Raw genomic sequence first — 15,852 nt, 5'->3', positions numbered from 1 at the left:
TTTCAAATTACAGGAGGTGGAGATTCAGGGTATGGGATGCGAAACTGTGCAGAATTGGCTCAAAAACAGAAAGAAAAGAGTTATGGTGAGGATCATTTTCAGACCAGGAAGATATTAAAAGTGAAGTTACACAAGAATCAGTTTTGCTGCTGTTTTTATTTAAATTAATGATTTGGAGCAGCACAGAACTAGTAAACTAGTTAAGTTTTCAGATGACACAAAATTAGAGATGGGCTGATCACATTCCGGCAGCAGAATCAATAAAGGTAGATCTAAACAAAATCCACATCTGGACAGATAAATGGCAGATGAAATTTAATGTAAGTAAATGTAAAATATTACATATAGTAAGTATAATTATAGATACATGTATAAATATACAATGGGGGTCTTGAGTAAGAAAGTGCGTTGTATGAGAAGGATTTGCGTCTCCTGCAAGACATCACTATCAACATATAGGCAATGCACTGAAGTAATTAGGAAGGCTGTTATAATGTTGGGCTACATAATGCGCTCAGAGGAGTTCAGAGCTGGAGATGTCTCCTTAAGCTGTTTCATGCACTTGTGATCAACGCCTTGAGAACTGTGTACAATTCTCATCTCCATATTTTGTAAGGGATGTGAAGGCACTGGAAATATTTCAGAGAAGGGTGACTACTCTCATTGCAGGACTGCTGGGTGTCAGCTATGCAGAAAGATTGAGAGAATTAAATCTATTTGGCCTAAGTTGACATATAATATGAGGAGATATGATAGAAGTGTTCAGAATCATTGAAGGTAGAGGTAAGTACGATGCCAACAGCTGCTTCAAAAGTAATCCATCAATAAGGAAACATGGAGACAGGTTAAAGGGAGATTTCGGACTAACATCAGAAAGCAATTATTTACAGAGTGATTTGACAGATACTCAATGAACTCAACCCTCTCACACAAAAGCATAGACTGACAGGTGCAGAATTTACCCCACACTCTCAGAATCAGAGCCAGAATCAGGGTTATATTCACTGGAATGTGACGTGAAATGCGTTCACTTAGTAGAAGCAGTATAATGCAATGCATAATCCAGAAGAGAAAAAAAGAGGAAATAATAATAATAAAGAATATAAAAACAATAATGATACCAAATAAAAATGTAAATCAATTACAGTATAAGTATATTGAATGATTTAAAAAAACGTGCAAAGTCAGAAATACCATATATTTAAAAAAAAGTGAGGTATTGTCCAAAGATTTAATGTCCGTTTAGGGATCAAATGGCGGAGGGGAAGACGCTCTCCCTCAGTCACCGAATGTGCGACTTTAGGGCTGAGCACCTCCTACCCGATGGTAACAGTGAGAAAGGGGCATGCCTTGGTGCTGGGAGTCCTTAATAATGGACGTTACCTTTCTGAGATACCGCTCTCTAAAGATGTCCTGGGTACTTTGTAAGCTAGTACCCAAGATAGAGCTGACAAGATTTATATCCTTCTGCACTTCTTTCGGTCCTGTGCAGTATCACACTGCATCATAGACTGAGAGGTACAGAGTAAACCCCACACTCTCACACTGTACCAGAGACAGGAGGAATACCACAATCCTGCAAGCTATGCATCTGTTTCTGGCTGTCTTTCTGCCTGCTTGACCTATCCATTTGTCAGTTTGCCTATCGGCCTCTATCTTACTCTCTCACTCTCTCTCTCTCTCTCTCTCTCTCACTCACTCTCTCCCTCCCTCCCTCCCACCTCTCTCTCCCTCTATCTCTCTCCTCTCACTTCTAATGATTTACTTCACGATTGTCTTTCAACGTTCATTTCCAGCCGCCATGCACCTATTCATATGCCAATCTCCAGTATTTTTGTACTATATAACAGTCTGCCCATTTCATTGCAGATTGAAATATTTATTCTCGATTTCTTTTAACCTTTGGCAATTTGAGATACTCATTAAAGACTGTTACATCAGCAGCATGACACACAAAATGCTGGAGGAACTCAGCAGAGTTCCTTGTGTTGCCCTGGATTGCCAACATCTTCAGATGTTCGCGTGTTTGTACACTAGCAACGTGCTCAGTTTTCCGTTTCCATCCTGATCTCGTTCTCTCTGTTGTATCTTTGTTTGAATCTGTGTTTGTGTATTTCGAATTGTATTGACATCATTACTTATATCCTTCATGTACATGAGAAGTAAAAATCTTTACGTTATGTCTGTCTAAATGTGTAATGTGCAGTTTATAGTAACTAATAATAAATACTATGCACAACAGGACAGTAACTATAACATAGAAATACACTTGTGTAACTGTTTCTGTGTGTGTGTGTGTGTGTGTGTGTGTGTGTGTGTGTGTGTGTGTGTGTGTGTGTGTGTGTGTGTGTGTCACCAGGAAGAAGCTGAAGGACTGAAGGACGGTTCAAAATGGGAAACTGCAGGGACAGAGGTAGGGGTCGGTCAGTGTCGCTGGTCTCCGTTCAGAGATGAATAATTAGCCAACAAAAAGACGAAATCTGTAAGTGTAGCTGCTCCCTGGCAAAGCTCAGTCTTTGAAAATAAATCCACCGGCCCATTTCCACCAGAAACGCTGCTGAGATAATGCCAAAGAATTTTGATATTGTCTCCAATCGCTCCAATATGTACAATAGAGACAATGGTATTGAGTTAAAGTGTTTGTTCATGCAACTGTAACTAAGAAAGTTAGTGAGGTATATAACCGTATCTCTGGAGACAGATCCTCTGTATAAATCAGGGCCGCTTGAAACGCATCAGCTGTCTGCCGGAGCTGTGAATGCAGGAGCATTAGAAATCACAGAATCGCACTGAAATGGTGTATCCAGTCATCTGGCGGATTCGAGAAGTTTACTATCCTTTTATTTCTGCCTTTGGGATTCCCGGTAAGCCGCAGTGTCAGCTGCCGTGGGTGGATGTTGAAGTTTAATTCCACAGTTGTAATTCATTCTTCCGCTGGTTTTATGTCACATTCGAGTCCCAGTATCCCGTATTTCAGGAATGGAGAGGAAACACCGGGACTGTAGATGCTGGGATTTGGATCTAAAAACAAATATCTGCAGGAATTCAGCGAATCGGCCACTTTCTGTGGGACTGAGCGGGTCAGGCAGCGTTCTTCCAGCGGTTTGTGCTTAATAATGAAATTTTCGGCTCTCTGCTTTTGGTCTTGTCTGCTGGAAGAATCCCGCCATCAGCGTCCGGATTTATTCATTTCATCCGCACAGGACGCGGAAGGCGCCGGTAGAAAATGCTCCATCTAGCATTGGTTCTAAGGAGGTAGTTTAAGAGTTTTAGCTTTCCGCTGCCACTTCACATTTCGCTCGTCAGCAAGGAATCCGTATTCAGTTCATATTGACTTTATTTTGCTGTGTAAACTCATTCTCTTTCTCCGCCAGCTCTGCGCCCTCTCTCGACCCTCCCACCGCTAATGCAACAATAACGTGGAAATATTACGGGATCCCCTCAAACTGCCGCATTGGCTTTTGTTCAGTATTTTCTCAACTTGCTATTCCCTGTCTCTCTTTCAGCGAACTCGGTGGCGATTGTGATCCTGTCCCGGGGAAAGTGCGGACTCTCCAAATGTATCACTCGCTACCTGGTGGGAATGGCAGCCGCCGATCTCCTGGCCGTTATCTTCGATCCGCTGCTGGGGTGGACTGCTCTGATTTATTTTCCCCGATCGTTCCTGTTCATCACTCCTGTGTGCAGACTCTGTCTATGGTTGATTTCTGCGAGCACAGCGGCCTCAGTCTGGCTGACTGTCGCTTTCACCGTCGATCGATTTGTGGCTATTTGCTGTGAGAAGCTGAAAACAAAACATTGCACCGAGAGAACGGCGGCTGTGGTTATCGGGACAGTGAGTGTGCTGGCCTGTTTGGAGACTGTCCCCTGGGGCTTTGCATACGGGCCTGGACAAATAATTGATGGTGTTCCCTGGGGTTGTGTTCTTACACCGAGCTTCACAAACTCTCCCTCCTGGGCGGCATTTGAAATGTTTGACCTTATTTTAACCCCTTGTGCCCCATTCTTCCTGATGTTACTGTTCAATATCCTGACTGTCAGGCGGATTCTAGCGGCCAGTCGAGCCCGCAGGGGGCTCCGGGGACAAAAGAGTGGAGAGAATGACAAGGACCGGGAGATGGAGAACCGACGCAAATCCATCGTTTTGCTCTTCAGCATAACCGGTAGTTTCATATTGTTGTGGGGAACATACGTGATATTTTTTATCTATAGACGGATTTCAATGAGTTTTGTTTATTCTGTCACGGATCCCCGTTACATCACACAACAGGCAGCGGGAATGCTGCAGGTTCTCAGTTCCTGCACCAACACGTGTATTTACGCCCTGACCCAGAGCAAATTCCGAGAGGAACTGAAGAATGCGGTGAAATACCCATTGAATCGGATTTTGAAACTCATGAAACGTGAGAAATAAATGCTGTAAAGTGTTACAATTTAGCTGCCTTCGTGCTCCCTATTTTATCCCCTCACTTGTGTGTAGATGGAAACAATGTGTTGAACAGAGTTACAAAACAAACACGAGAGATTCTGCTTTCGCTCGAAATACACAACAACACACACAAAATCAGATCCTGATGAAGGGTCTCGCCACGAAACGTCGACTGTTTACTCTTTTCCTCACACAAAATGCTGGTGGAACTCAGCAGGACAGGCAGCATTAATGGAAAAGAAAGCTGCCGACGTTTCGAGCCGAGACCCTTCATCAGATTCCTGTTAACTGTTTACTCTTTTCCCGCTATGTGTTTGTTGCCTTAGAGTTACCAAACAGCTGTTTACAGCTGATCCCGACGGCATCACTGGCCTCACCATCCCAGATAAATCTCCTTCACGCCTCACGTCCCGCCCTGTTAAATTGAAGCTTGAGGTGAACCTGTTTCCCCCGCTTCCAGATTCTGACAAAACCGCCTGATCTTGGAGTATATTTTCGTCTCTATCAACCACTCCTGCTCCTGTCAGAACCCGTCCTTTCCTTCATCATCTTTTTCTCTCCTCCTTCTCTACCTGTAGGTTTTGCTTCTCACTGCCAACTTGAACTATCTTCCTGTGAGAGAATGTTCCTGTTTCACAATTGAAGACAAAGTTCCGCTACCTTCACTTGTCGCTGTGTGAGAGATAGAGAGATGGAGGAAGCGAGCGCGAAGGAGAGAGCGAATGAGACATCGCGAGGAAAGGGCGCGCGGGAGAGCACGTGAGGGAGAGGGCGCGAGGGAGAGGGTGCATTGGAGATGACGCAAGAGTGAGCGTGAAGCAGAGGGCGTGAGGGAGAGGGAGCGGGAGGGAGACATCGCGAGGGGGAGAGCACGAGGGAGTCGGCGTGACGGAGACGGCGCGAAGGACAGGACACGAGGAAGATGCCGCGAGAGTGAGCGCGAAGCAATGAGCATGTGGGAGAGACAGAGAACATGGAATGAGAGAGACAGAGAGACAATGAAGCGACTAAGACATCGTGAGGGAGACAGAGAGAGAGAGAGGGGGAGAGGGAGAGATAGGGGAGGGGGGTCAGAGAGAGAAAGAGGGAAAGGGAGGGACAGAGAGAGGGAGAGGGAGGGACGAAGAGAGAGAGAGAGAAAGAGAGAGAGAGAGAGAGAGAGAGGGAGATGGGAAGGGGAGGTGGAGGGGGCGTAGGAGAGGGAGAAGGAGATATATAGAGAGAAAAGAGGCTGTGTGATATTGTCGGATCTGTGGTTCCACTCTTTTGGCTTGTTTAGTGGATGAAAGGTATATCAAGAGACTAGTTACTGTTAGAGCTCTGCAAAATTACGATGTTCCAGGGCAGAATTCAGGAAGGAATTTAGGAATGAAGTTATGAAAAGGCCTTGGTGAGCAGGATTAAGGAAAACTCCAGTGCATTCTATAGGCATGTGAAGTGCAAGATTATGAGCTGTGCGAGAATAGAACCAGTCAGTTGCGATACTGGAATCGAGTGCATGCAGACGTAGGTGGTAGCGGAGGTACTTAATGAATACTTTCCTTCAGTCTTCAACAGGGAAAAGGACCTTGGCAATTGTGGGGATGACTTACAGCCGACTGCCGCGCTTGAGTGGATAGTCATTAAGAAAATGGCTGTGCTGGAGCTTTTGAAAGGTATTAAGTTGGTAAAGTCGCCAGTACCAGAGAAGATGTACCACAGTCTACCGTGTGAAGCAAGACAGGAGATTTTCGAGCCTCTGGCGATGATATTTCCATCATCAATAGGGACGGGAGAAGTACCAGAGGATTGGAAGATTGCAAAGGAGGTTGCAAAGATTGGAGGCGGTACAGAGGAAATTCACCAGTCTGGTTCCTGAGATGAGGGCGTTAGGCTGTGAGGATAGATTAATTGCCTGGGACTATAGTCGCTGTAATTCAGAATGATGAGAGGAGATCTTATGGAAACATATAAAAGTATGAAACGGGTAGATAAGGTAAGAGGCCGGTAAGTTGTTTCCACTGATAGTTGATACTGGAACTAGAAGGCATAGCCTCAAGATTCGGGGGAGTAAATTTAGGACGGAGATGAGGACGAACTTCTTTTCCAGTGACACCATCTGTAAATTTGTTAAGAAATCATAAGGGCGTTTCTTAATTATCTAATAACAAGGTTGTGTTATCGAGAACGCGACAGTGGAAGATATTGCATTACCCAACACACCCATATTCCGTGATAAGAACCCTGTCACCCAAAACTATAAACACCTTTGTGTGATGTTCCCACAATTGTTTAACACATGATAATTTATTTGCCCACTCAAGTCAATCCATTCTGCTGCTATCAGCGTCAGCGTCCGCAATTGTAAGGGTAATTGTCCTATTTCAGTCAATGAAGCCGAAAGGAGGGGCCACTTTACTGCGTCACGGCACAATCTTAAAGCCTATGCTTGTATCACATCCAAACATCATGAAAGTTTTAAACTTGAATATAATTTAAAGACAACAGAATCAACGGAGCAGAGAGCTCAAGAAGGATCGTACAGTATGGCCAAGTGAAATAGAAATTGATATGAAAGGTGAGGGGAGTAATGAATTAAAAGTATTATGTATGAATGCACGGAGTATAAGAAATAAAGTGGATCAGCTTGAGGCACAGTTGGAAATTGGTCAGTATGATGTTGTGGGAATAACAGAGACATGGCTTCAAGTGGACAGGGCCCGGGAAATGAATATTCAAGGATATACGTCCTATCGAAAGGACAGACTGATGGGCAGAGGGGGTGGGGTGGCTCTGTTGGTGAGGAATGATATTCAGTCCCTTGCGAGGGGGGACATAGAATCAGGAGACGTAGAGTCAGTATGGATGGAGCTGAGAAATTCTAAGGGTAGAAAGACCCTAATGGGAGTTATCTACAGGCCCCCAAACAGCAGTCTGGATGTAGGGTGTAAGTCGAATCAAGAGTTAAAATTGCCTTGTAGCAAAAGTAATGCTACAATTGTTCTGGGGGATTTCAACATGCAGGTAGACTGGAATAATCATGTTGGTACTGGACCCCAAGAAAGGGAGTTTGTGGTGTGCCTCTGAGATGGATTCTTGGAACAGCTTGTACTGGAGCCTAACAGAGAGAAGGCAATTCTAGATTTAGTGTTGTGCAATGAACCGGATTTGATCAGGGACCTCGAGGTAAAGGAGCCATTAGGAGGTAGTGACCATAATATGATGTTTTAATCTAGAAATTGAGAGGGAGAAGGGAAACTCGGAAGTTTTCAGAATTACAGTTGAACAAAGGGAACTATGGAGCTATGAGGGAGGAGCTGGCCAAAGTTCAATGGAACAATACCCGAGCAGGGATGACAGTGGAACAACAATGGCGGGTATTTCTGGGAATAATGCAGAAAGTGCATGATCAGTTCATTCCAAAGAGGAAGAAAGATCCCGAGGGGAGTAAGGAGAGGCCGTGGCTGACAAGGGAAGTAAAGGACAGTATAAAGATAAAAGAGTAGAAGTATAACATAGTAAAGATGCGTGGGAAGCCGGAGGACTGGAAAACTTTTAAAGAGCAACAGAAGATAACTAAAAAGGTAATACGCAGAGAAAAAATGAGGTATGAAAGTAAACTAGCCAAGAATATAAAGGAGGATAGTAAAAGCTTCTTTCGGTATGTGAAAAGGGAAAAAAAAAATATTTAAGACCAAAACTGGGCCCTTGAAGACAGAAACGGGTGAATTCATTATGGGGAACAAGGAAATGGCAGACGAGTTGAACAGGTGCTTTGGATCTGCCTTCACTAGGGAAGGCACAAACAATCTCCCAGATGTAATAGTGGCCAAAGGACCTAGGGTAATGGATGAACTGAAGGAAATGTATATTAGACAGGAAATGGTGTTGGATAGGCTGTTGGGTCTGAAGGCTGGGAAGTCCCCAGGACCTGATAGTTTGCATCCCAGGGTACTTAAGGAGGTGGCTTTAGAAATCGTGGACGCATTGGTAATCATTTTCCAATGTCCTTTAGAGTCAGGATCAGTTCCTGTGGATTGAAGGGTGGCTAATGTTGTCCCTCTCTTCAAGAAGGGATGAAGAAAGAAAACAGGGAATTATAGACCGGTTAGCCTGACGTCGGTGGTGGGAAAGATCCCGCGGCTTTACTAATGAACTGAAACACCGAGGTGACCGGATATTTCACCGCGCTGATCACCTGATAACATCTGACAGGCGCAACCCACACGGTGACAGATTGTGATTACATTAATGAATTAATATTTAGACCATATATGGGAGTTAGTTTGTCCCGACAAATTGTATACAGTATGCTGCCACTGTAAATTGCCTTGAGGTTCGTCACAGCTCCAAATCAGCACACAGCCCCACATGCACTTTAGGTTATCCCAGAGCAAGAATCATTTCACGGAATAACTGTCTCCGTATTTTTTTTTAAAAGAAAGCAAAAACAGAGATTAATGTTCATATTGCATTTATTATGGAAGTCTGTATAAAGGGAAAAACCTTGAGATTTGATACACCGCCAAACCCACCGGCTTTCCCCATTAAGTGTTCACCCCCGAGTCCGTCAACACACCCACTCTGCACATATCTACAAATTTGTGTGCACCCACAAATCCGTGCTCACCGACAAACCCACATTCAACCTTCAAAGTCAGTGTGCACCCCAAAGCAACCGATGCCCCTGTTACGAGTTCTCGCTTCATTAACTCCGAGCGTCACTTTAAGAGGCGGGACAGAGTGACGTCATGAAAGGCGGGGCTGATTTCTGACTGACAGCCAAAGAGAGAGAGAGAATATTTATGAACCGTGTTTGTGCTCGAAAAGCCGGTGAATCAGCGAGTGAGTCTGTGACTCGGTGACTTTCCGGGGAAAGCAGACATGGGTCTCCCCCATGGACTACTATCATCGGAAAGCATCGGGCCACGAGCTTGGGACAGGCACGTTGCAAAGTACGGACAACTTTGATAGTTCTCCCTGCCCGGAGAATTATTGAAAGATCGACACAGTTCCTGTGGCTAAAGTAACTGTCACTTTAATTGATCCTTTCGTGGATTTTGGAAGAATTAGTGGCATCACATTTTTTTCCGTCTTCCCTTGTACAGTAGTCAAGGGGTGTTGTGACGACCACTCGAGTCAAAGGATACATCTGTGTGGATTCGGGGGATTTTGACTTCGGACGGCGGTGCTGTCACTCAGTTTACTCAGTCTCACAATCCCCTCGTAACTACGTCTCAATATTATTAACACTGGATGCTTACGACTGATTTTTGGGGAAAAAGACTTTCCAGACATGCTCCTAAGCTTAACTGTTGGGAGCTACATACACATTTATACACACACATTTTTTTTCTGTTTTTTTGACTGATGTTTTATATATTAAGTAGTTACGAATAAAAATAGTCGTTTTACTAATGGAACCTGCTTCCGGTCGTGATCTATTATTGCTGGTCCTTTGTTAGATCGGAACAAACGTGGGGTGTTCTGTTTTGATCGTAACACCCCAAAATCCCAGTGCACTCACACATTCGCTGGCATACCCCCAAATCCGTACACATCCATAAAGCCGCGTGCACCCCAAATCTGTAACCACCCCCAGATTCACCGACAAATCGGGAAACATGCGCACACCCCCAAATCGGTGCGTACTCAAAATCCGTGCTTACACCTACACATGAGACTACCGCAGAGCAGGAATCATTTCAGACAATTCACAAAACTGCTGCCTCCTCTTGAAAAGTGGCAAGAACAAAGTTTAAGTTCGAAACACATATTAACATGCATATTCTCCCATTCTAGTTGACATCTCCTTGAGTCTTCGCACCTCCCCAAACTGATCCTCACTCCCGTGTCAGTTGGTGCCTCCAAATCCATCGACACCTCCATATTCGCTGACAAACCCCTAAGTCTGCGCAAATCCCTGTGTACCCCACATTCGCTGACAAATCGCTATGTCTGCACAAATCCCTGTGTACCCCATATTCGCCAAAACATTTCTAAATCAGCACAATCCTCAAATCTGTGTGCACCCCCAAACCTGTGCTCACACCAAACCTGCCAACAGGCATAAATATACCAACATACCCCGATCTGTGCGCACACCAAACCCGTTGACTCCTTCACACGCAGATTAGATTATCTCAGAGCAAGAATCATTTCAACCAGTTCTCAAATTATCTGCCTCCAACTTAAAAAATAGCAAGAACAGAGGTCGAAGTTCAGGTTGTATTTATTATTAAACTATGCATCAAGGCGAGATTCAAAACGCCTTAAAATCCACCGGGATTCCCATATCTGCAAATCTGTGTGCACTCCCCAATCTGTGCACATCCGCAAACCCTAACTCAGTGTTCACCCCCAAATCAGTGTGCATCGCCAAATCCATGCGCACCCCAAACCTGCCGACACCCCGAAATCCACCGAAATCCCGCTAACATCTCCACATGCACATTAGATTATCACAGAGCAAGAATCATTTCAAACACTCCACCTCAAATCAAATAGCAGGAACAAAGTTCACATTTTGAAGTGCATTTGTTCGTAAAGTGTCTATAAATGAAACAGCCTTGAGATTCATTACAGCCCGAACTCCACGGACTCCCCAAATCCGCCGAGATACCCAAATCTCTGCGCAGACCTAAATACGCCCAAATCTCTGTGCACCCTCAAACGCCCAAAGCAGTGTGCACCCCCAAATTCACCGACACTCCAAAATCCATATTCACCAACATACCCTGAAACCTTCGCACATCCGCAAATCAATGTGCAGCTCCATTTCCACGTGCACCCCCAAACCCGCTGACATCCCCACAAGCACATTCGATTATCCCAGAGCAAGAGTCATTTCAAACTGTTCACAAAATAGGTGCCTCCATCTTAAAACGTTCAAAATGCAAACTGTAGTCATGTTTAAAGTATTTGTGTATGTCTGCATCTCTGTGTGTTTATATGCGTCCTCGTATGTGTCTGTTCATCCTTTTGTGTGTCTGTGTGTTTGTGTCAGAGACCAGCTCGTAGACGGCGCTTGGTCTTTGTCGTGACGGCGTAGCTACTGAGAACACACGGCTATCCTGTCTACTCCACACTCCCCACCCCCGCCCGTTCTGTAGCACACAGAAAGGGAACATACTGGCCTCTCCCGGAAACCACAAGCCGTTATTTTCTGAGAACATCGGATCTTTCCAAACAATGAAGAATTACACAACATCTATAATTCACTGTGCGTGTCAACCCGTCATCACAGTGCGGGGTGAGGTGGGGGGTGTGTGCGGACGGGTGGGTGCCGGGGAAAGCGCGATACAGAAAAAGGGGAATTGGAAAGAAGGCGAGAGGTAGACGGGAAGCGTTCGGCAGAACGAGAGAAAGAGAAAATAAGGGAGTGAGGAAGGGCACTGAGTGAGTAGGGTCGGGAGGAAAGTGTGGAGGAAAGAGTGGTGAAAATACCGATAAAGAGAGGAGGACAGAGAGAAGAGATTGAGGCTATATATATATTCTCTCTCCCTCTCTCACTCTCCCTCTCTCTCTGTCTCTCTCCCTCTCTCTCTCTCTCTCACTCTCCCTCTCTCTCTGTCTCTCTCTCTCTCTCTCTCTCGTTCTCTCCTCTCTCCTCCACACTCCCCTCCCTCGCCTATTCTGTAGCACATAAAAAGGGAACAAACTGGCCTCTCCCGGAAACCACAAGCCTTCATCTTCCGAAAGAACTTTGTCGCTGTGAAAACAACGAAGAATTATACAACATCAGACAATTCACTGTGCGTGTCAACTGTTATCACAGTGCGGGGTGGGGTTCGGGGCGCGAGGGTGGCGACCTAAACATCATCAAAAATCTGTGGATAAACCTCAAAAGAGCAGCGCATTTAAGACGGCCGAAGAATCTCACAGAACTAGAAGCCGTTTGCAATGAAAGAATGGGCGAAATTCCCTCAAACAAGAATTGAAAGACTCTTAGCTGGCTACAGAAAGCGTTTACAAGCTGTGATACTTGCCAAAGGGAATGTTACTAAGTACTGACCATGCAGGGTGCCCAAACTTTTGCTTCGGGCTCTTTCTCTATTTTGTTATTTTGAAACTGTAAAAGATGGAAATAGAAAAGTGATCTTGCTTATAATACTGCAGAAATGTGTCATCTTTAACTTTATGACTTTTGAAATCAGGTAATCTTTTACTCGCTTAGGTATTAACAGTCACAGAAATTTTGACTAGGGATGCCCAGACATTCGTATGCCTCTGTACCCCTGACACCCGCTCCGTACCTATATCCAAGCACCTTAAAACTCTTACAAGAGGAATTCTGCAGATGCTGGAAATTCAAGCAACACACATCAAAGTTGCTGGTGAACGCAGCAGGCCAGGCAGCATCTCTAGGAAGAAGTGCAGTCGACGTTTCAGGCCGAGACCCTTCGTCAGGACTCGCGTTGTTCTACGTTCTACCTTGGTTTTGAGGGAGGAGAAGACGGCGGCGCTACGCAGCGCGCGTGGCCGTTCCGAATGATACCGTACGTGCTAACTAGGGGGCCGTGCACAATCCTGATTTGATGGAGACAGCCATGAGAAGCACGGAGGAACATCTGGAGAAACTTCTGAAATGCCCGCGATCGAGAATCTCCGGAGGGGAAGGCCCCAAATCCTCGGCTTTGCCTATTGCCTGTTGACGGGGCCGGGGTCGAATCGCTTGGGCAGAGATGGTGCTCAGTGCTCGGTGTCGGAGGGCTGGTCGGAGGCTCGGAGTTCTCGGACGGACTCGGAGTCGGACTCTGGTCGGATGCTTCCGGTATGCTGCATCGGCAAGTTGGCGGCGCTGGAGGTTTACCGTCTGCGTGAGATGATGGGACTTTGGAGAGACTTTGAGACTTTTTACCGTGCCCATGGTCTGTTCTTATCAAATTACGGTATTGCTTTGCACTGTTGTAACTATGCGTTATAATTATGTGTTTTTTGTCAGCTTTTCAGTCGGTTTGTCACGTGTTTCTGTGATATCACTCTGGAGGAACATTGTATCATTTCTTAATGCATGCATTACTAAATGACAATAAAAGAGGACTGCGTGTCCTCATAATCTAAAATCTGAAAAAAATGGCAGCAGTAGTGCCTATTCTAAATCCTCTCAGATCCCTGTCTGATCCTTCTAGTTATGGGCTTATATCATTAATGTCTCATTTATGTAAACTGATGGAATGTATAGTAATCGAGCGCTTCAGTTATATTTTGGAAAGAACAGTGATATAGCGTCGTATTAGAGTGGATTTTGGAAGGGTGGAATGACATTAGATTTAGTTTTAGGTTTGGAAGATGATATTAGGAAAGCACAGTTAAATAAAGATGTAATAGCAGTATTTTTTGATACTGAAAAGGGAAATAATATGTTATGGAAGAAAGGACTTTTGATTGAATTTTGGAAATTAAGAGTGAGGGGATATTGCTTAATTTATCTGTTTTTTTTTATTTGGACGGTCTGTGCAAGTACGGGAGGGCACGTTATATTTGTGTTTCCATGAGATGGAGAATGGGACTCCACAAGGCGGTATTTGTAGCCCTTCATTATTTAATATTATGATTAATGTTATTTTCTCTGAGATGGGAACTCTGGTGGGTAAATCACTATATGCAGATGATGTAGCTTCAGAGATTAGAGGTAGTGTATCAATTTTACTCTAAGTAAGAAACAATTTACAATGAATACAGTCGAACAGTGGGCAAATATTTGAGGCTTTGAGCTTTTCGTCGCTCAGAGCACGTTGTGTGGTTTACAGACAGGATTAATCGACCTGCACTCGATTTAAAATAATATAATAAAACCCTTGAGGATCTGTCAGTTTTTATGATTTTCTTATTTGGACGGTCTGTGCAGGTACAGGTGGGCATGATATATTTGTTTTTCCATGAGGTAGAGAATGGGACCTTTCAGGGCAGTATTTGTAGCCCTTCGTTATTTCATATTATGATAAATGATATTTTCTCTGAGATAGGTACTGTGAAGGGTAAATCACGACATGCAGATGATGGAGCTTTATGGATTAGAGTATTTCAATTTTACTATAAATAGAATGTAATTTATAGTTGACGGCTGAAGCAGTATGCAAATATTTGCTGATTTGAGTTTCTGTCACTGAAACACGTTGTGTGTTTTACAAACAGAATTAATAGACTTGTACTTGATCTCAAGTGACGCCCGTGTCAGTGGTGAGATTTCCAGGCATGTGGATGGAAGCACCATATCACTAAAATAATTGAGAAATATAAGGGAACATTGAATGTCCTCAAACAACCATGTGGGTGTTCTTGGGGTGCAACACGAAAATCTTTGTTGACCATTTATATTTGTTTAATTCAATCTGTTCTTGATTATGGCTGAAGTTGATCATCCTCATCTTCAACTTTAGAATGCTTAGGTGTGATACCAGCACAGGCTTTAAGATTGTGTTGTAGTGCAGTAAGGTCGTCTCCTGTTTCGGCTTTACTGGTTGAAATGGGACAATTGTCCTCACAATGACAGAGGGTTAAGTTGCTGTTAACATACTGGGTTAAATTGAGGGGGTAAAGAAATGATCATCCTGTTAAAGGTGTTCTGGAGGACTGATAGGAACATCACAAGAACAATACGTTCAGTTTTGGGTGGTTGGGTTCTTATCAAGCTGGGAATATGGGTGTATTGGATGATACAATATTTCCCACTGTCGCTTTCTCTGTAGCACCACCTTGATTTTTTTTCCAATGACTGTAGTTAATTTTAGGTTATACAACTGGATTCTGTGTTGCCTGAGTATCTGCTCGTTCATCAGTACAGTAATGAAAGTTATTATCACATGGTAACTATTTTTAAAGTTGGATCAAAATATAATTTAACTGGGATTGTTGGTGTGACTGTTTTGTGCCTGAATTGCAGGTAATGTTAAAGAAATGACTTACCAGCCATTCATCTGTATTTGAAGCAGAATTCTTTGTCATCATTTTAGGGTTACAGTGGGTGTAGGAAATTGGTCCTTGCAAACTTGTAATTTGTTCAGAATCCTTTTCAGTTTTGATGAGTTTTAAAACAGATCATTCTAGCAGAAGGTCAGATTGACTGTTGGAAACTCGTCAAACAGTATTCCATGTACAAAGTTTGGTTTGTACGTCTGCACCTTATGGGCCCTGCACACAGCACTATCCAGCGAAGTGATGAGGTTGACTGTTTAGCAACAAAAGCTGCTAAAATTTCAACTGTGGATATAGACCTTACACTTAGCAAATCAGAAATTAAGGGGTTGGTAGGGTTAAGAATTAGGAGCTTTTGGCAGGACTTGTAGGATAATGGAGATAAGGACAGACACCTTTACAGAGTTCATAAATCAGTTGGTTTATAGAAGAAGGGCTTAAAACAAGATGGGAAGAAACTATATTGACACGACTTAGAATTTCCCACAGCATGCTTAATTATACCTTGTATCTAATTGGAAAACTAC

General features: G+C 44.0%; 1 protein-coding gene across 1 annotated transcript in view; it reads right to left on the bottom strand.

Moving 5' to 3' along the window:
• LOC140185051 (uncharacterized) overlaps positions 1–15,852 on the bottom strand; it is a 783,302-nt gene that overhangs the window by 387,881 nt on the left and 379,569 nt on the right. The window lies entirely within an intron of this gene.

Source organism: Mobula birostris, chromosome 20 (genome assembly GCF_030028105.1).
Source record: "Mobula birostris isolate sMobBir1 chromosome 20, sMobBir1.hap1, whole genome shotgun sequence".
Classification (NCBI taxonomy): Eukaryota; Metazoa; Chordata; class Chondrichthyes; order Myliobatiformes; family Myliobatidae; genus Mobula; species Mobula birostris.
This window is presented reverse-complemented; position numbering and strand designations above follow the sequence as displayed.